The 22,220-nt window shown below is 42.0% G+C and overlaps 1 protein-coding gene across 2 annotated transcripts in view; it reads right to left on the reverse strand.

Moving 5' to 3' along the window:
• Nucleotides 1-22,220, reverse strand: part of wnd (Mitogen-activated protein kinase kinase kinase 13 wallenda) — a 181,141-nt gene that overhangs the window by 63,555 nt on the left and 95,366 nt on the right. The gene's annotated exons all lie outside the window — the stretch shown is intronic.

A 22,220-nucleotide genomic window follows, 5' to 3' on the forward strand; every position in this document is an offset into this window, starting at 1 on the left:
ATCAACGTAAACACCAAATAATTCGCAACATGTGCCGATGCTAATGACGAACAGTTACATGAGCCAAAGAGATAGGTGTTGCTCCTGAAAAGGAGTATTGTCACACGTCGTATTTTCTATGAGATAAAACAATATACAAACAATATACAGGGTGATTCAGAATTTCTATTACACACTTCTAGGGGTTATAGAGGGGACTTAGTAGATCAAGTTTTGATAAGGAACCCGCATGTCAGGAAACAGTCTTGGTACTATACAGATGACAAGATCACATAATTTCACATCTCCCGCTTCACGGTAGGCAACCCACATTGACGGAGGGTGACGTCTTCAGTCACCTGATGTCATGTGTGCTGTTTCCAACGTCCTCTGTTTAAAATCCGGTGTGCTTCGACCTTTACGTCAGTTGCTATTCAGTCGTTGCAGAAGACAGTACAGTATGGTTAAATTGAAGTTTGCCGAAAACACCGACATGTTGTTAATTGCGAAGCTGGGCGTAACTATAGAGATGCGTAACGTCTGTATGCAGAGCGTTTTCCGCATCGTGTCACTACATCACATACCATTTTTGCCCGATTAGATGATGATGGAGATGTGAAATTATGTGATCTTGTCAACTGTGTAGTACCAAAACGGTACGTTTCCGGACATGGGTTCCTTATCAAACCTTGATCTACTAAGTCCCCTGTACAACCACTAGAAATGTGTAATAGGAATTCTGAATCACCCTGTATATGACTACATTTGTATCTCTCTTTTATACAGACCTACATAGCTGTATCTGTCCACCAATCGTCTTCGGTGGTGTGTGGCTCGATGAGTGTCAAGCTGTAGGGGTAACATCGCTCTCCCATTACAACGTTGTCAAGCGTACGTCTGTTTTCGTCAGTTCTTTTTATTAGCTTCCTTGTACAATGTTTTTGTGTACTAATTTCCCGCTCTTTGTGTTCTATATTGTACAACTTTTGTCCAGTAACGGCGCTTAAAGGCCTGCACAAGACCTGGAGTAGACCCGTTCGCGAGACATCGCTCCTGAAATGCCATGCAACCTGCACAACACCCTCGCTTGAGCAGCTTGTCTGGCCACCTGCCCAGATCGTTCCTGGCAGGCATTGTAGACCCGCCGGGTACCCGCAGTCTTACGATACCTAGTAGGTCTCAGTTCGTTCTTTCCATCAACTGCAGACCCCTCCCTCTGCATGACGTAGTTGCTTCGAGTAGAAACTGCACCTGGCCCACACCGTTCTGCAGTGTTGCCAACTGCAATAGATTTTCACTACTTAAAAAAGGGAACTCGAAGCTTCGTAAGCCACATCACCAATGAAATGAGATTTACGAATGTTGCTACCCCCCCCCCCACACACACACACATTGAAATAGGTTTTCCGTGGCACAGGATCCATAAGTATATGTCGTAAACAACCAATATACGTATATATAGTGATATAGGACAGGACTGAAACATGTCACGTTCGACGCTGAGGTCGCGAGTCGAACAACACACTGTTCTACTGCGAACACCAGGGCCGTAGCCAGCCAGGGCCATTGCCGTTACCCTCGTTTGGGGGGTAGGGCCAAGTACTTGGATAAACGTGCCAACAAGAACAATCACAATAATAGTAATAAAGTAGCATGAAAGGCATTATAATCCTCATAAATCACGCAAAAAGGGGGTAGAAGTCGGTTCCCACGCGCATTTGTGTTGAAACAGAGGATTAGAAATATTTTTTTTCAACACGTCAATTTCACATTAGCTAATAATGGAAAACAAGCACACAAACTGGTTTTGAAAGAAAGAAAGTGCATGATAAATGCATTCCGAATGTACAGACATATGGCATGTAAAATTTCCATCTACAATATTTTCTTTTCACATGGAGCGACGTATTACATAATCAATTCATCCAACTCGTAACAAAGCAACATTAATAGCAAATAATATCACGGGCCGCCATAGCATTCTCTGTTTTAAAACTTTTCTCACTTAGATCGTTCGGCGCTCAGGGCCGACTCCCGCTACCCCTTTGCTACAGCATTGAACTTGATGAGACTGGATAATATTTTATAATATATTTCTACTTTCATAAAATTTGAAATCAAGGGGTTGCAATTACCCCTCCATTCCCCCTTGGCCGTCTGGAAGGAAAATGCAAGAAAAATATGAAAATTAATTCCATCTTGAGTACCCTTTAGCCCTGCTACTCTTAAATTCTGCTAGTCTGTTTTTTCTTGTACTTTAATGTTTGACCCCCACCCTGACTCTTCCGCTAGACTTAATTTCCGTCCAAGGTTGTGAGCAATGCACCCTACCCCCTCTGGTTGCGCCACTGCGTGCCTGGTTAAGGCACCATGCAATGAAAAGCAATTAGTTTTCAGTGAGGAGATTTTTGTTTGCTCGATCATTCATTTAAATAAATGAAGCTGTAATACTGCGTGCATTTCCTGGCAATAAGATAAAAACTGCTTACGCTGAACTGAAATCGCTAAGTATATAAATTCTCCTTGGAGGAGAGAGCTCCTCCTAGGACCTCGTAGGATTTACGAGCTACGTAAGTAGGCAACACTGGCTGAAGCTGTCCACGTGGTGATGAAACACCTGGAGCGACACGCTGCCGGAGGGCTGTTTCCTTCCAGCAGGTTTTGCAGGCGCCCGGGTCTTGTTGAATGCCCAGTTACCTTGTAAGCGCAGAGCGCCTGGAAGACGAACCCGGGTAAAGACGCAAGTCGACTCGTTGCCGTGGGCAGGCTAGCAGGTATACCTGTCCTCACGGGCAAGCGGGCAGTGGGTAGGTAAAATGCAGACTATGCTGGCCTCTCGGCGCTGTATAACTTTCTCTCTTCCATTTTACAGTACGTTTAGCAACATGCTGTGTACCCGACGCTAATTCGTGTCGTCCCGCCAGGAACTTTCGGTCCCTTGTGACTCGAAAATGTTCGATGTCAGTCGAAGAGAATTCAACTGATCGCTGATTCGTTGTTTCTCAGCCGCCGGTTGGAACTGCGAGCGGTACAGTAGGCAGAGACGATCGTTAACCAGGGGCGATTCCTCCATGTAGAAAGTGAGGAACTTCCTACAGTTCATTTACACTTATTTCCAGTTTTCTACTTTTTTAGGAGTTTAATGCACGTTATTAAATTATGAGCGCAATATGCGTACATTTTACTAGGTTTGCTACTGTTCGCTGTCACTCGCTTGGTTCACTCAAACGTTCGAAGTTGTTATCGAAACAAGTGGCACGGTGTGTGAATTTTTGCAAGCTAACTAGGCTCATACTCAGGATTTTTTTATTCTTTTAGTGGGGGAAGATTCTAAATACTGGTGGAGTATTAGATGCGACAACGACGCTATGGTAGTATTGCAATGCAGCTGGACATTGCAGAGTTGGGTCAATTTAAACTCCCCATAGACACACAAGCAGCAACGTAATCGCTTACAGACCAAGGCTGTCACACAGAGTACAGTTTGGTGTTTCTTGTTTACACTCAATTCTCGGAAGTATTAGAATAGTACTGTATTCCGCAAATTGTCATATTTTCAAATTTCCTTTAATTTTGTTTTACCACTATCATTGAACAGCCCCGATAATTCTATATTTAGAAAATAATATATTTATAAATTAAATGATGTAGGCCTACGTATTAGCAATGATTCTTGTAATGCATTTAAATCGGGTATCGGGACGTCTGGTAGCCTCCCATCAATTGTTAAAAAATTAAAACGACCAAATATTGCAGACTGCATACTTAGGGCTATGAAGTTTGCCTAACTCCACAAACAACCCATTCGTTTACGCAAGAGAAAAATCGAAAATCTTTCATAATCTGAAAAATTGTCAATGTAATATTTTCGTATGTATTTTTAGGTTCGCATGTAAATATTTTATTGGCCCCCTTTGGTACAGGGTTGCAGCTAACATTCTAAATGCAGTGGACAGTACTAAGTGATACGTGTGCCTGTTTAATTTAACACATTTTCAAAGTCTTTTCTTTGTTCTCTCTTTTGGTCTGTTGATCATAACTTCCTACACCTAAGAAAAGCCACGAGTCGCCACTGTCGTTAACACTTCTCCACTTCAATCTCTGACATTTAGCCGGATTGCCAACTACAAGCAGCTTCATTGACGCTTCATTTTCTGCTTGCTCTTGTTTTATCTAACCTAACCTAAGGAACAGCTAAGAGTAAGAGAATGGGGGAAAGCGAAATATATTCAGGTCGTGGGAAAAAATGAAAGAGGCGCGCTGGCATGGTTCAGATTAGGGGGATGGAAACAACTAAGAAAGAGAAACGAAGCAGGGGAAACGATATGTCCTTTGTGCGATGGGGAGGAGACGGACAAGCATATCCTACTTAACTGCCCTTCTACACGTGACCTAAGGGACAAATGGATGAAAAACTTAACAGGCAGGGAGATGATAGAAGTGGTAGACGACAGAATAAAGATAAAGGAAGCGACGCAGCAAGTGGGGAAATACCTGGGAGAGGTAAGAGAACGGCGGGGGAAAGCTATTAGAGTTGGTTTGAGTTGGTGTTTTAAGTCCACTTTATGCACAGTAAGGCTAATCTGGACTGGACCTACAGTTTTTTAAAGTGGGATCCGAACCACTTGTGCCTCCACCGGGTATCGAACCCGGGACCCCTTGATTACAAGGCAATGACGCTACCACTGCGCCATGGGGGAGGCCCGGAAAGCTATTAGAGAAGACAGCGAAATGAGTGATCATGCTCCAGACGAGCCATCTTTATAGTGTAAGTGTGTGTAAAGCAAAATGTATGCGTGTTTTGGTGAGAGTGCAGGAAAAGAGAAGTGAGGAGAAACACTGGAAGAAGAACTTCCGAGGGAGGGGAAGAATGTGCATATAGGGAACAAAGTAAGAGACAGCTTAAACGAAGACTAAATGTAACAAAATAGTGTAGAAAAATCAAAAATATGTAGTGCGTACAGCCTATGGCTCGCACAAAAAGAAAATAAATCTAATCTAATCTAACAAGGTGTGTGACATAAAGGAGAGCTAAGGATAAATTAAACACAGCACGCATCTCCCTGTTGAGAGACCGTTAAATTGCCCTCTATTTCCCTTTCAACCAGTTTAGACGAAATGGGATTTGGCGAAAGAGGATCTCTCTTTCGCCTAAAATGGCGGCCAGGTAATAAATCACATTATATTGTGATTGTGCTGATAAGCAATTAGGCGAAAGGGGGTTGGGGCTCTTAAACTCTGAATTAGGTGAATGATTAGATTAGATTTATTTTCTTTTTGTGCGAGCCATAGGCTGTACGCAAAAGTAAAAGTAAAGTGCTCCCCTGTGCATAGCACCACGCCATGAAGGCGTATAGGGGGTGTGGGGGTAACGCCCCACACTTTCTTGATCCGGTCGAGAGTGGGGGTGATGTGATCAGCATCACGCCCCTGACCGCCTTTACCCCCCAGGGTTTCCCCCAGGTACCCATGTTATTCGACGCTGGGTGGGCGCCGGGGCCGCTTCCATCGTTAGAAAAGTTCCCGGATTTGAACCGGCCGGGGATCGAACCCGGGACCTTTAGCATGGTAGTCAGACGCGTTACCGACTGAGCCACCGCGCCCGGCTGTCTCTACGCACTACATATTTTTGATTTTTCTACACTATTTTGTTACATTTAGTTTTCGTTTAAGCTGTCTCTTACTTTGTCCCCTATATACACATTCTTCCCCTCCCTCGGAAGTTCTTCTTCCAGTCTTTCTCCTCACTTCTCTTTTCCTGCACTCTCACCAAAACACGCATACATGTTGCTTTACACACACTTACACTATAAAGATGGCTCGTCTGGAGCATGATCACTCATTTCGTTACCTTCTCTAATAGCTTTCCCCCGCCGTTCTCTTACTTCCCCCAGGTATTTCCTCACTTGCTGCCCCGCTTCCTTTATCTTTATTCTGTCGTCTACCACTTCTATCATCTCCCTGCCTGTTAAGTTTTTCATCCATTTGTCCCTTAGGTCACGTGTAGAAGGGCAGTTCAGTAGGATATGCTTGTCCGTCTCCTCCCCATCGCACAAAGGACATATCGTTTCCCCTGCTTCGTTTCTCTTTCTTAGTTGTTTCCATCCCCCTAATCTATGGCTAGTAGGAGGAAAATGGGATAATAGAGAAAATTAGATGAATAGCTACACATACGTATTAGAAAATGGGCTTCTAACAAAACACTAAATTTTAGCTCTTCACCTAGTTCAGAAGAAGAGAAACAGGGAAGTATAGTCCCTCCCCCGCTTAAATTTTATGGCGCCGGCCTTTTCGCAAACGGTGCAGAAGCAAGCTGACAATCCAAGAAAGCAAATATTCGGAGCCTGTTCCCCCCTTTCCAGAAAGCGGCCAAACTTCCATTTGTGACGCCTCCAAGGCTAAGCTCGTTTGCTAAAGGCTGGACCGGTTGACCATTTTGGAGACACCGAAACCCTAGTGGATATAATCTGTGCTCCCTGTTTACTAATGAATCTTCGACAAAGCTGTCGGTGGCATCTATTGTGTTTTTGCAGTGGTGGACAGATATTCCTCCACCCCCTATAGGACCAGTGGCCCCACGGGGGATGTATTTCTTTCCACGATTGTTAGGTTCTCGCGGGGAACAGGTAAACGAAATCTTTTCGAAGAGGTCCGCTGTATCATTATACCGAGTTCTTCAGGTGAGGCCAGATGTGCGTCTTCTACGAAATTAGGGAAAAGACTGAATACCTGGGTGGGAACCTGTTCTTGTGAATAGATCCATGCCGGAATACCTCACTCCCACCGGCGCCAGGGACCCTGATTGCAAACAGATGCTTCACCTGAATCCTACAGAGTATGAAAAAGACAATTCGCTCCAATCTCGATAGGTCGTGATGTCGGGAAGCATACCACATAGCACGGTCACATAGTGTGAAATATGAAAGCGACACGTGCAAGGACGTCCGCAGGATTTTTTCCAGGGAGGGGCAAGGAAGGTATTTTTTTCCACGGGGGCAAACGAAGGCAAATTTTCCCCAAAAATAGGGTTGTTCCCTAAAAAACATTGCTTAAATTTGAATTTATTGTGTTCATGCAATAATTAACACATATTATTGTGGCTAAAATGAAATTATATGTGTGAAATACATATTTTTTGGTTGACTTTCACTTTCCAGGGGGGGGGGGGCCCCTTCCGGACGCCCATGCACACGTGGTCACTGAGAACTCTCGAAACTTTCCGTCTTCCGGAAAATAGAACTGGACAAGGAACGTGAATTGCTACATGAGAGTTTCGTTTCGTTCGAGATTCTATGGGATTTGTATTTTTATTTCACGTCGCTTTTCGGCCACTTTTGGCTTATCTCGACGACGAGGTAGAATGATGATTAGATGAAATTGATGAAGGGCCAATTACAAAGAACACCCATTCCCAGGCAATATCAAAAATCGACCTCTAAATGCGTTCGGCCAGCGAAGCTGCTAAATTATTTAGATGGTAAATTCCACTAATCTGCTTTGTTGGTTGTCATTCATTCATGTAAAGGGGTTGGCCGTCCACATGGGATCTTGAAAGGGTAAACATACCTTCTTTTCATTACACATAGAGATACCCAGTGGAAGCACATAGTGGTTCGGATCCCACTTTAAACCGTAGGTCCAGTCCCGATTAGCCTTACTGTGCATAAAGTGGACTTAAACTACCAAATCAATCAATCATTACATATATATTTATTTATATTGCTTCGTTTTTCTGTCACTTTCATCTAATCGCGAAGATGTAGATGAATGGCGATACAATAATGGATGAAGGAACAATCAACAAACGCACAAAGACATAACATAATCTCCACAGAGTCCAGACGTCAGAGCTTCGTTAGTCTGCAAGAATGAAGTCCAGGATATAACGTGGGAAAGAGGTTGGCATTTCGGTAACTCTTTAAACGCAGTTTAATAGCAAGCAATTAGTTGTCACAACAAGTGCGTACGAGAAATTTACACTTAATGCACTTTTTAAGACCACTCTGATACCAGTGGCGTGCCCAGGATTTTCGAAAGGGCGGGGGGGTGTACGTATACTTCTTTTTAGTAGTCAGTCCTCATTTTTGACACATTATGCTTTGGCGTTCTTTTTCTTTCGGGGCCAAAGGAGAGGCCCCCCCTTGAGCACGCCACTGTCTGATAGTACGTAACCGGGCCAATTCCTTGTTCTATATTGAATTCAATGAAGTATTCATTTACGCAACCGCGATTAAGCCAGAGAAATTTATTGTCCAAAGAAATGTAACGGAAATTATCCATTGTTCAATTGGAAACATCATATGTTCCATGTAACATGGAAAATAATTTATAAGAATCAGAATTCCATGGTTGCAAGACAATAGCGACTTGATAGATTTAGTTAAGACGCTGTTCTGTTACATGTTTTCATTTCTTCCGGCTCATTCGATGCTCAAGCCCGCCACCTCGATCGCGCTGCGATAATGTTGTCGCCTTGTAATCAAGAAGTCCCGGTTTTCAATACGCGTTGGAGTTAGTGGTTCGGGCCTCAATTTAAATTGTAGGTCAAGTCGCAATATTAGCCTTTCTGTGCATAAAGTGGACTTTTAAAAAAACTCCCAAAAAAATCTTCTGCAGTTATTTATTACATTCTTTTTCCACTTCGGTTTTTCCTCAAGACTTTGTTCAGGTTTATTAATATTTTTCCACATTTTCGATGAATTATTACTTTCGTCACATCGCGGTGAACTGCTATATCTCAGTGGCGTACGCAAGGGGGGGGTTACGGGGTTTAAACCCCCCCTTGAGCTTGTGAAATATTATGAAAAATGCTGTGGAAAAAAATTTAAATGGCCAATTTACCACAGTCAAAGATCTGGGACAATACTATTACTATTACTACATCTACTACTACTACCACTAATAATAATAATAATTTGAATTATTATTTCCATGTAGCATGGAGAAAAGCACAGCATTCCAAGCACACGCGTCTTTCAGAGTGATGCCTTGAAAATAAGCACAAGTTCTTGAAAGTGAAATATGAGGGTAACTATGATTTAAAAGAGAAATAAAATGTTTTGTATTTCAGTTGCAACAATGTTCAATACTCTGGCGTACGCAGTTTTTGGGGGGGGTGTGGGAGGGGCCGGAATAGTAAATGTGGATAACACATGGCTTCGTTTTGGAGGGCAGGATGCATAATAAAATATTTCGTATTTTTGGAGCTTTCCAGTCTATTAAAATTGTATTCAAAGACAAAAATGGTAATCGGGACTCACTTTAAAAGAGGTTTCGTATTTACACATTTTGATTTTTTAAAGTTCTTAACGGATTTTTATTTGAAAATTCTGATTTTCTCAAAATTTTGGTAGGGGCTGTAGCATCATCGGTAGAGGCATGCATATTTCGTTTTTGACAAAAAGAAAACGAAATTTGAAATAACACATTGCAATGTTAATTTTTAAGGTTTCTGAAAGGTGTGAGGTGCATTTTCCTACCCTGTTTTGTCACGAAATGATGCGAAATGAACTGCAAAATGCGAAATAGACTCAAACACGAAATTTACCGTTTATATACCGACGCGACACTTTCTGAAGTCTGAAGTATCCTGTGTGTTATGCAATTCACGGAAAATTGATTAATTTTGCTGTAAATATTTGAAAGGCAAAAATGGACTCCTCTATACAGGAATAAACTTAATATTCTGGTAATGATTTAATGTGCTATTAGAAGGGATATGTTTATTTTGTGTAATAGTGCAGTTTTTAAATCAATTGGGATTATATTCACATTTTTAAAACCAAAATGTAATTTTATATACCGCTTTTTCACCGCTATAACAGCGAAATTTCATTTTATTTACAGCTTTTGAACCCGAAATTGACTCTGTTTTTATACTGAAATTTTGCTTTTTTATTTACCAAAAGTATGTGCCTCTAACCATCGGCCATGCCTCTACGTACGCCAGTGTTCAACGAACATGTATTTTTTTTTTTTTTGTGTGAACAATGAGAATTAACTAAAGAAAGTTCTTGGTTCGTTGTTAGAGGCTAATGTATAGACAAAGGCTAGGCGGACAAGAATACAGTCACCAGTCTGCCTTTCCATTGTATTATTTACCGCAGCACGTTTGAATGTCTCTCTTTAAAATGTCTCACCTTGTTGACTAGACAATTATTCAAACGACAATAAGCTTAACTATTGGAAAATGTTTTGTTGGTAAGAACAGTGAGACAATCCAGATGTGAATTATCGGGGACATTTATGCGGGGAAGAAGCCGGAAAAATTCCAACCAATTTCGGGAATCGAATCCGGATCTCCCGCGTGATTGTCAGATGCTCTACCTACCAGACCTCCGTAGCTTCTTGGATGAGTTCCATACTTTAATTATTTCAATTTATTTTAATATATTTTCTTGTTTTATGGATTTTCTTCACCCTTAAAATGTCTCACCTCGTTGACCAGACAAAAAACAAAAACAAAAAAATGCTCCCAGGATTTGATAAAAATTGAATGATTAGAAAATAATTTCTTTCTATTGTTTTCATAAATGGTATATTTATGTATATCTCTACTACATAATAGTAGTAGTGGTATTAGTAGTAATTCAGCTAATTAATTAATTATAAGTATTATTAATTAATTGTGATTATTATTATTTAATTAGAGTATAATAAATCAAAGGTAATGTGAATTTGGAGAAAGTTTTAGAAATAACACCCCCCTTGACGAAATCCTGCGTACGCTACTGCTATATCTGTATTGATTTCGTCCTTGCTTCACATGCCGATATATTCCGTTCTATTATAATTTCTTCGTACAGTGGGATGCATAAATATTTTCAAGCGAATTGTCCATCACCACGCATATTATCTTTGTTTTATGTAATGAGATTTTCAGGAATTGAAACAAAATACCATACAAGTTACTGAGATCCTATGCACCAGAATACGTAAAAATCCACTCCTTAAATCCACGTAGGATTCAAGAGAGAATGTAATGAAAATAGTAATGGACAATTTTCCGAGTAATACTTGTGCATCCCGCTGTATCATATATACAGAATTATTTTGAAAACGTTACGAAAGAAAAATAAGGCAGAATATTATCTGCTTTTTGAATCCTTTGCCATTATCTTCATTAGTTTTACTAAACATTTTTTTCATATGTTGCATTCAATAAATATTTGGCATTTTGTTTAATTCATTTGTATTTTATTTTCTTTGCTTGGTAGGGATGACGTGTTCCTTATAAAAAGTTGCCTACCAAAGGTATTTAAGCACCAAAGCATGTTTTCTGATACATCTCTAGAATGTACTGTTCCTCTTCATCAACGCATACGTTGAAGTGCAAGACTTGCATTTGTTGCTACGACACACGAGGAACATCTGTACATTACCGTCAGCAGTTACTGACGTCACAGCAAATAGTCCTCTTATCTACCTCATGTGACTAGTTATTTAGAGCAAAGAATGATTCGGCTTCTTAATGGCTCTCTATTATCGCGTAATATCTGCAATCGCACCATATACAGGAATGTTTGCGAGTTTTCATACTATATGATGTACGTTGCATAATGGTTTATTCACTGAAGTCCAGCAAAAAGGCGATAAGTTCATGTCTAAACAATGAAAACATGATGGTTACTGATTTATTTCAACCTGACAAGAACCTATATCATGGACGTTAAAAAGAAGTTTTTATTTCGAACGCTCCGGCAGATGGCAGGTTAATCGTTTACTTTAAACCAATCGTAATAATTACACAATATTAATATCCAGTAAAGACTGAATTAAATCGACAGAGTCAAACTTTATACTCAAGTAAAAAATTATTTAAACCATTTTTGCACTAAATGAAGTGATTGTACACAGATAATATTAATTACTTGAGGGAAAACTGATGAGATTAAACGTGACTGATTATTTATAACAACACTGGTTGGAAATGGGAACATGTCTGGATTTAAGGGCGCTGGGGGAAAGGGGTCTACAATGGGAAGGGACATTGAAAATTGTCACAAAATGGGGAAATATTAGACACAAAATATGACACATGAAAAATTTGGATAAAAATCGTAGATGTATACTGGTCTAACAGTCTCATGGCCTTTTAGATGGAGAGTGAGTGGGCCAGAAGCGATTTTTTTTCCTTTAAAGTCAGTTTGACATCTGACTGGTACAGTGGGATCCATGAATATTGCCGTGCAAATTGTCCATGACTATTTTCATGAATGTTTCTCTTACATCCTATGTGTTTTTAAGCTATGGATTTTTATGTATGTTGGTGCAGAAGTTGTCAACAGCTTCTTTTAAGTTTTCTTTTAATTCTTGAAGCTCTTATTGGGTCAAATAAAGTGCACGAACATGGTGATGGACAATTTGCACGGTAATACTCATGGATCCCACTGTACGTGGTGTCACGGTATCTAGTGACATGTGAAACGCAGTTCGATATAAATTATTTTTTGTTTATTGATTCATTTCATGCACAAACATGAAAGTGTGAGGTTTGATCTTATTTTGTGAATAAACTCGTATCCGAGCCAGACGTCGGAAACTGGGGACGGGTTTTTCTTGAGTGACAGCGGAACTGTCTTTTCCGCCTAGAACATGACATATTTGCACCAACACGGAGATAAGGGAAGATTATTTTCGCCGCTACCGGGCTCGAGTCGCAGCAGGCGTTCGAACCCATGTTCACGGATGACCAGGAGAACCAGCTGGAGCATAACTCTGCAAGGATCCAGGACGCGTCGCCGACCGCGCCTTTCAAGACAATGGACAGAGGTCATTTCCATCCCCTGAGAAAGCGAAGCCAAGCCACTAGAGCGTCCTGTTCAACGGAAGAATTCGAATCTCTTATATATAGGCAGTACTATGATTCCAGACACAGTTTTGACCCGGATTTCACAGAGAGAGCATCTCCGCGCTACACTCTCGCGTGATCATTGCTTTGTGTCCGTGAACTTTGTTTCCTTACGTACCGTGAGCAACTTGCAGATAGAGAGTAACCAGTGTGCGCCTTATTTTGGTGAAGATTACGCGGTGATTTGTTCTTGCCAAGCGTGGACTACATAAGGATGGAGGGCTAAAGAAGATTGAGAAGGGAGGGCGTCGCTTCCCTGACGCCTGCAACGACGCCGAAGCCAGTCAGACGACGCCGAAACCAAACACTGCCCAAAGCCCGAAGGACGATGTCAGATCGACGTCCCAACCAAAGCCCGAAGGACGCTGTCAGATCGACGTCCCAACCAAAGCCCGAAGGACGTCACCAGAGAGAGAGATTGAAGGACGACTCCAGAACGACGCTTCCAGACGACGCCGAATCGAAGCCCGTCACCAGAGAGATTCCGAACCGACGCGTGACCACGTACACCCGACGCTAGTGACAAGAGGAACGCCCGAAGTTCTGAGGAGGTGCAAGTACACCATATCGTCGCAATTATTCTTCGTCGCGATCGACCTCGGAGGACAATTTCGCCACAAAGGAACCGTGTGCAAGTCCCGCGTCCAGGAGAGATGAAGGACCACGCCATGTAGCAGAGTCTGGTACAGTATACTTCAGAGGGTCTCATGTACATGTAAACGTGCGTCGTTATTATCAACACCGTACAGTTAACGCCGACGTCTCACTTATTTGCAAAGTTACTCAGGAAAACCCAAACCTAACTTCCGCGTCTAAAAATTGTTTTGGTATTGTTATAAAAAAGGGTTATTTCATGTTCAGATGTTCTAATTTGATTGTCTGCATTCAGGGTTAGAAGCTCCATTTCATTTCTTTAATATTTAGTATAAATTGTCAAAGTGTGCTCCATTTCTTGTGTAACCGACCGCCCCGTCGCGCCATTTAATTTGTCAATAGTTGACTGATGAGTCCTTTTTAATTATGGAAAGCGTAGTTGTTTTTATTGTAAGGTCGTGTGCGTGAAATAGTATTATTTGTTGCATAGTGGTTTTTAAGGTAATTTTTGCTCGCGCCGACGATTGATTAGTGTATTCCGGCAGCTGGAGCCAATTAAGTTTTTGCATCACTATGTGATTGAGTAGTTGTTCTCATTGGACGAGAGAGGCTTATGTGTAACACCCCCGTCCGAGAAACTTTTATAATGTCGTGCTCACGACTGGATGCATACGTTCACTGGAACGAAAGATTTAACCACGCCGACCCAATTGTCTTAGTTAACCGCTTTCCGAGGGCTGGCGCTTAAGTTAATTTAAAAGAGCACAGGAGCTGGCAGACAAATGCCCTAAATTCACATAAAGGCTTAGAAATTAAAAGGAATGATATGTTAATGAGATCCATGATTTGTATCCATACTTCACATGTAAAAATACCTCATGTGTGTGAAAGAGAGAGAGAGTGAATGAGTGAGCGTTTGAGGAGGCTTTGTAAACAGTTGTTGATTGCAATATTTCTTTGTTGTTACAATATATATTCACTTTTTTACCGTTCGTCAGTGTTGTTATTGGACGTTTTTCAGGTACCAGATATTATGCTATTAGTGTTTTATGAATGTTCGAATCTACATATCAAAGGTAAACAAAACAGTGTAACTTTTCAATGTATTAATCTCCGCCTCGCAATAGTATGACAATAAACGACCGTCTCAGTACCGAACTTGAATACCTGGACCGAGAGTCACGACCGGTCTCCCGTACACATAACGACGTTTGGCCCCGTGCCGGGTAATGATTGACACGTCATTTTGGGGGCCGTGAGTGCACTCGTTACATTTGGCGCCGCGAACATGGGACGGCAACTTTTGTCATGTCTTTCCAGGAAAGCCAGGTTGCGAGAGCGGTAGAAATTTCATTGTTGTATACGTCACGCATAAAATTCTTGTGTTAGGTTCCTGGTTATTTGTGTGTTTTTCGTTTTGTATTTCGAGGGTTATTTTCATGTATTTGTCGTAGGTTCACGTGTAAGGACACGTTTTTGGGCGTAATTGGTAACAATAGGGCAGATATTTTTTCGGCGAAAGCAGCAAGGGCAGCTGCATAGGGCATTTTTTATGTACTTTTTGTGTACTATGTTTGGTTGTTGGCGTAATTTATGGCATCAGGCTGAGTTGCGGGATAAGGGATTCCCGACGGACCTCCTTTTTCTTTTTATGTATCGATTTGTAATTCACATTTTGTGTGAGCTCGCGTAAGTTTGCTTAACTGTTCCAAAGTGCGACAGAAGATTGAGCAGATAATTAAGGAAAGGCCTTCATGAGATTAAGAAATCGTCGCATAGACTGTTTGAACAAGAGTGACGTCATGATGGTTTGCAAGGTTTGTGGACAGGAATTTCATGATTTCGAAGTCGACAGCGAGGGAGATTCCGGACCGGTTTGTCTCCAGTGCAAGAGCCCGCCAGGAATGGAAAGGGAGATACCAAGTGCCCAGGGGGGTACATCGTCACGTGCGGACAGCGACCACAGCAAGGAAGAAGATGACGTAGGAAGTGGCAGTGGTGCCTACCAATTCCAGCTGCTTCTCCCGATGCTCCAAGGAATGCAGACCGAGATGCAAGCCAACATCCAAGGAATGCAGACCGAGATGCAAGCCAACATGCAAGGAATGGAAACCAGGATGCAAGCCAACATGCAAGGAATGCAGACCGAGATGCAAGCCAACATGCAAGGAATGCAGACCGAGATGCAAGCCAACATCCAGGGATTGCAGGCTGAGGTGCAAGGGATGCAGACCGACGTGCGAGGGATGGAAGAACGCCTACAAGGGACGGTTCGCGCCTCCGGAGAAGAAGTGACGCAACGGCTCCTTCAGACGATCCAAGAATCCGAGGCTCGAATCGAATCCAGGATCGCCAGGACCGACGCTCGCATCGATGAACAGGAAGCCAAGGTGGCAACACTGGCGCAGAGCGTAAGTGAGCAGGAAGGTGCTTTGCAACACATCGGCCAACAATGTGCACAGCTGGAGTCAGCCTGTAATCGGAGCAACGATACCCTCGAGCGACAAGTGCGGCGATCAGCGAACCCAACGGAAGGGAATTCCGAGAAAATAAAGGGAATCGAGGAAAAACTGCAACAATTGAACGTAGCTGACGTCCCGGGATCATCGCGAGAGCCGGCAGCTATGACGTCACCACAGCCAGCTGCGGTCCCCTCGTCTTCAAGGCGCGCGAGTGACGCAAGACCGACTACGCTTGTCAACGGGGGAAGCGAAGTGGAACCTGGACTACATTATCCATCGCCGCGACCGTTCGAAGCCCAAACTTCAAGCCAGGACGACATACGGCCTGAACCACCGTCCGCGGAGAGAGCTTTGTTCCCGCCCGAATATGAGAAAAACTTCAAGAAGTTCTCCGGGGACGTCAGGATATCGCCGTCTGCCCTCGTCGAGGAATTCGAAGCAACAGCCCGGGAGTTAGGACTGGCGGATGGAGAGCGATTGCCTGTACTGAAAGGCTGGGTGCAAGATCGAGCACAGAACAAGCTGGATCGGAATGAAAGACACTTTCATTCGTACTCGGCGTTTAGGGAAGCCTTCCTGACGCACTTTCCACGCTCTATGCAAGTGAAGGGAAAGATCAAGAAGTCGTTTTTTATGTACGACGGGCCGTATTTTTGCAGAGAAATGCAAAAGGTGGAACTGCTCCGACGAAAAGAGCCAAGAGTGGTTAGCGCGATATAAAAGCACGAGCGAGTCTTTGGTTTGAATTCTGATCAGGATGTGAGGTACATTTATCCCATTTTTGTGTAAATATTCAGAGTGTATAAAATGTATATTTATCATGTAAATTGGAGGTATCATTTATATCATGTGTTTTGTGTTATCGAACTGGTTGACTTTTCTTGTACAGGGTGTTAAAAAATTTGTAGACAAAATTTCATGCCCCTGAGTAGTAAAAAATTTTATTCGCCTACAGAATTTTTTGATCGGAAGGAGGGCGAGATGTCACGGTATCTAGTGACATGTGAAACGCAGTTCGATATAAATTATTTTTTGTTTATTGATTCATTTCATGCACAAACATGAAAGTGTGAGGTTTGATCTTATTTTGTGAATAAACTCGTATCCGAGCCAGACGTCGGAAACTGGGGACGGGTTTTTCTTGAGTGACAGCGGAATTGTCTTTTCCGCCTAGAACATGACATATTTGCACCAACACGGAGATAAGGGAAGATTATTTTCGCCGCTACCGGGCTCGAGTCGCAGCAGGCGTTCGAACCCATGTTCACGGATGACCAGGAGAACCAGCTGGAGCATAACTCTGCAAGGATCCAGGACGCGTCGCCGACCGCGCCTTTCAAGACAATGGACAGAGGTCATTTCCATCCCCTGAGAAAGCGAAGCCAAGCCACTAGAGCGTCCTGTTCAACGGAAGAATTCGAATCTCTTATATATAGGCAGTACTATGATTCCAGACACAGTTTTGACCCGGATTTCACAGAGAGAGCATCTCCGCGCTACACTCTCGCGTGATCATTGCTTTGTGTCCGTGAACTTTGTTTCCTTACGTACCGTGAGCAACTTGCAGATAGAGAGTAACCAGTGTGCGCCTTATTTTGGTGAAGATTACGCGGTGATTTGTTCTTGCCAAGCGTGGACTACATAAGGATGGAGGGCTAAAGAAGATTGAGAAGGGAGGGCGTCGCTTCCCTGACGCCTGCAACGACGCCGAAGCCAGTCAGACGACGCCGAAACCAAACACTGCCCAAAGCCCGAAGGACGATGTCAGATCGACGTCCCAACCAAAGCCCGAAGGACGCTGTCAGATCGACGTCCCAACCAAAGCCCGAAGGACGTCACCAGAGAGAGAGATTGAAGGACGACTCCAGAACGACGCTTCCAGACGACGCCGAATCGAAGCCCGTCACCAGAGAGATTCCGAACCGACGCGTGACCACGTACACCCGACGCTAGTGACAAGAGGAACGCCCGAAGTTCTGAGGAGGTGCAAGTACACCATATCGTCGCAATTATTCTTCGTCGCGATCGACCTCGGAGGACAATTTCGCCACAAAGGAACCGTGTGCAAGTCCCGCGTCCAGGAGAGATGAAGGACCACGCCATGTAGCAGAGTCTGGTACAGTATACTTCAGAGGGTCTCATGTACATGTAAACGTGCGTCGTTATTATCAACACCGTACAGTTAACGCCGACGTCTCACTTATTTGCAAAGTTACTCAGGAAAACCCAAACCTAACTTCCGCGTCTAAAAATTGTTTTGGTATTGTTATAAAAAAGGGTTATTTCATGTTCAGATGTTCTAATTTGATTGTCTGCATTCAGGGTTAGAAGCTCCATTTCATTTCTTTAATATTTAGTATAAATTGTCAAAGTGTGCTCCATTTCTTGTGTAACCGACCGCCCCGTCGCGCCATTTAATTTGTCAATAGTTGACTGATGAGTCCTTTTTAATTATGGAAAGCGTAGTTGTTTTTATTGTAAGGTCGTGTGCGTGAAATAGTATTATTTGTTGCATAGTGGTTTTTAAGGTAATTTTTGCTCGCGCCGACGATTGATTAGTGTATTCCGGCAGCTGGAGCCAATTAAGTTTTTGCATCACTATGTGATTGAGTAGTTGTTCTCATTGGACGAGAGAGGCTTATGTGTAACACCCCCGTCCGAGAAACTTTTATAATGTCGTGCTCACGACTGGATGCATACGTTCACTGGAACGAAAGATTTAACCACGCCGACCCAATTGTCTTAGTTAACCGCTTTCCGAGGGCTGGCGCTTAAGTTAATTTAAAAGAGCACAGGAGCTGGCAGACAAATGCCCTAAATTCACATAAAGGCTTAGAAATTAAAAGGAATGATATGTTAATGAGATCCATGATTTGTATCCATACTTCACATGTAAAAATACCTCATGTGTGTGAAAGAGAGAGAGAGTGAATGAGTGAGCGTTTGAGGAGGCTTTGTAAACAGTTGTTGATTGCAATATTTCTTTGTTGTTACAATATATATTCACTTTTTTACCGTTCGTCAGTGTTGTTATTGGACGTTTTTCAGGTACCAGATATTATGCTATTAGTGTTTTATGAATGTTCGAATCTACATATCAAAGGTAAACAAAACAGTGTAACTTTTCAATGTATTAATCTCCGCCTCGCAATAGTATGACAATAAACGACCGTCTCAGTACCGAACTTGAATACCTGGACCGAGAGTCACGACCGGTCTCCCGTACACATAACGACGTTTGGCCCCGTGCCGGGGTATGATTGACACGTCATTTTGGGGGCCGTGAGTGCACTCGTTACATTGGGAGGCCCAAGCAGGGCGAGTAATCTAATTATCTCAGGTTGAAAATTTTCCGGCAGTGTGCCTTCACGAAGCGGCTCTAGGTATAACTTGGCCTCTAACAAACAGGTGAGTAAAGGTGACTGCAACGTGGTGCTGATCACATCATCCAACGTCCACATCTCCCTGTGCACCTTCATGAAATGGTGCAATGCGAAAGGTGAGCTTTGCTTTTACATTTCCTTACAAGGACGCATTTAGAAGGGGGTCCGGAGACCACCCCCCCCCCCCGAAAGATTTATCAAGCACTAAAATTAAATGATCAAAATATACTTGTTTAGCATTTGCTGCATAATCGAGGCTTATTTATTTCAGCTACACGAAGGCAAGGATTAAATTTCGGTCACACGACTTTGAATTGGAAGTATCTAAGATTTGTGGACACTATTGCTTATAATAATATGCACGACATATGTATCAAGAACTTTACTTTGCATCATCTGGACATAATACTTTTTTTTTTTAATTCAATAAATATTATATTTGCCGGCCTCCGTGACGGAGTGGATAGCACAGCGTGCAACGACATCAGGGGCCCGAGTTCGAAGAGCATGGGTGTTCATTGTAAGTCTCCCTTCATCAATTTCATCATATTTATCAGTTCATTCCTCACCTTCGCGATTAGCCAAACGTGGCAGAAATGCAAGGTAAAATAAAACAAATCAATCAAATATTCGATTTGTTTATTTTTTTTACATTAATTCCCTTGCCAAGGCAGTTGATTTCGTAGAATTATTAACTACACGTAAGCTAGGAACAAGAGCTGATAGATCTCTATTTTTCTAGTCTTTTACCTATTCATGTAATAATAACAATAAAAATATTAATTATATTAATGTATTAATTATAAACATTTATATTATTATTATTTGTGATACTTGGTTCGACATCCCGAAATACTAGATTACATGTCTATTTCTTCAACATGTCTCTTACCGAAGCATTTTAATCCATATTTTGACATATGAATCCGCCCTGTAGTGATAAATATAATAATATTTTTTTGGGGGGGAGAGGGCATTTTGAAGGAGCTCAAGCCCGATAACCACTCTAGCTCGTCATATTAATCGAGAAATTGCATTCTTACTGTGACGTAACTACGGAACCAACCGCTTATCACGCTGGTTGGGAAACAGATGTAGTTACTACCGCAACCACTAGATGGTAGCATCATCCGTGAACTTACACATAGTGGTGGCGCTGGGTGCGCAACGCCTGGAGGCAAAGGGTTCATTCACCTGATCAACAATAAATTACGGTGCATTGTAATGTGCACAAGACAGTTTCAAGACCCACAATTTTATTTGAGACTTTGAAGTTGGCAAAGTACCCGGTACATCTATCATTCCGAACTTAATATAGCTTAAAATGATGAAAAAAAAAGAGATATTGCAATTGCCCTTCGACCTGTTTGATTTGTTCAAGACTGATGATATTTTATAGGAAGAGGTTGCTCTAAAGATATTACATATATAAAGAATAGGCGTCCGCAGGGTTTTTTCAACGATTTGTACCAGTCTCTCTTGTAATTATCAGTCCCTTATAATAATTAATGCCAATTACTGTTACTAAAATGAAATCACATGTGTGAAATATATAATTTTAGATTAGAATTACATTTATTTTTCTAGGGGTGGAACATGCTCCCTTGGCCACCCCTCCGAACGCCCATCTATTCATAATATTTATGCTCGTATTCGTGCCTCGGATAGTCAAAAATATTATTTCTTTTAAAATCATCCATCATTCAGAGATAGACTGCTGACATCATTTCATATTTCAATCCTGAGTACAAATACCAAATGTCGTAAAATTACAGTGGTCGTTCACGAACAGGCTTCAAACTCTGTACATTTCTTGAATGTGTATCGAGCTCCTGGAGACTTATGAAACTAAGATGTTTCAAGAAATGTCAATCTTCCTATCTAATGCATGAAAGCTGCGAGTTTGAGACACTGACTAGAGCCACCTACAGAATCGTTCCAAACAACTCTGTTTTTACATAGAATCGAATTGAAGAATTGAAGACCCACACACTACTGTAGTCAATAACCTCAATAATTCAAGTAAATTAATATTTCTTCTTTAATCATGCTATTTAGTGTACGTACAAAGTAACTACAACACATTTCTAATTCAATAATTAGTCATTATTATTACGACGACTTGTTACCATCTGACGGAGAGTTCCAAAATATAAACCATTTTGTACGGCATAGAGCCTGGCAATCCACAGGTGTATTGTTTGTGTACCGTTCACACTTGGGGAGGAGACTGAAAACGCTGTGAACAAATACACATTGAAACACTTAAATACCTATAATATCGTGAGGGAAAAAAGTCGGCGATACTTTCGATCTTTCGGATTCTAGTGGGAATGAAACAAAGCAGCGACATCCATCTACGGAAACAGTGAATTCGTTCCACTGCAGCGGCACAGGAAGAGCTAAAAACACCGACCACCTGCTCTGTTTGATAGGATTCTGGTGTTCCTTGGCGCGTAACGTTTTAAGAGAAAGCTGAGCCGTTCACACGCCCACGTACGAACCATCTTTTTAACCTTTTCTTCAACTTCGTCTTCCATAAAGTCTTGTGCGTAACGCGACAATTAACGTGAGCATATCTGACCCTAATCTCTACAAGCAATGAATATGCCAATATATGACTCAACCTTGCAGTGCGTCCGAGCGAGCTACGAAAACACGAACTATATACATTTATCTCTAAAACTTGAAACAATATCATGACGAAGCGCTTTCTAATGTACATCCAAGAAACAAAACATCTTTCTACATTTTGCGCAGATAATGGAGCAACGTAAGTTCATCATGCAATGTTTCTCATACATTTTCTTGATTCCCCTAAGCTAGGTTTAGATCCCCAATGGATGGGGAAAAACAAGGCTATTGGTCATACAAATAGTTCTCATTTGCAACCATCCGCCAGACGGCAGATCTATCGAGTTAATTAATCATAATAATTGCTTACTACAAACA

This window comes from Lepisma saccharinum, chromosome 5 (genome assembly GCF_977018435.1).
Source record: "Lepisma saccharinum chromosome 5, izLepSacc3.1, whole genome shotgun sequence".
Classification (NCBI taxonomy): Eukaryota; Metazoa; Arthropoda; class Insecta; order Zygentoma; family Lepismatidae; genus Lepisma; species Lepisma saccharinum.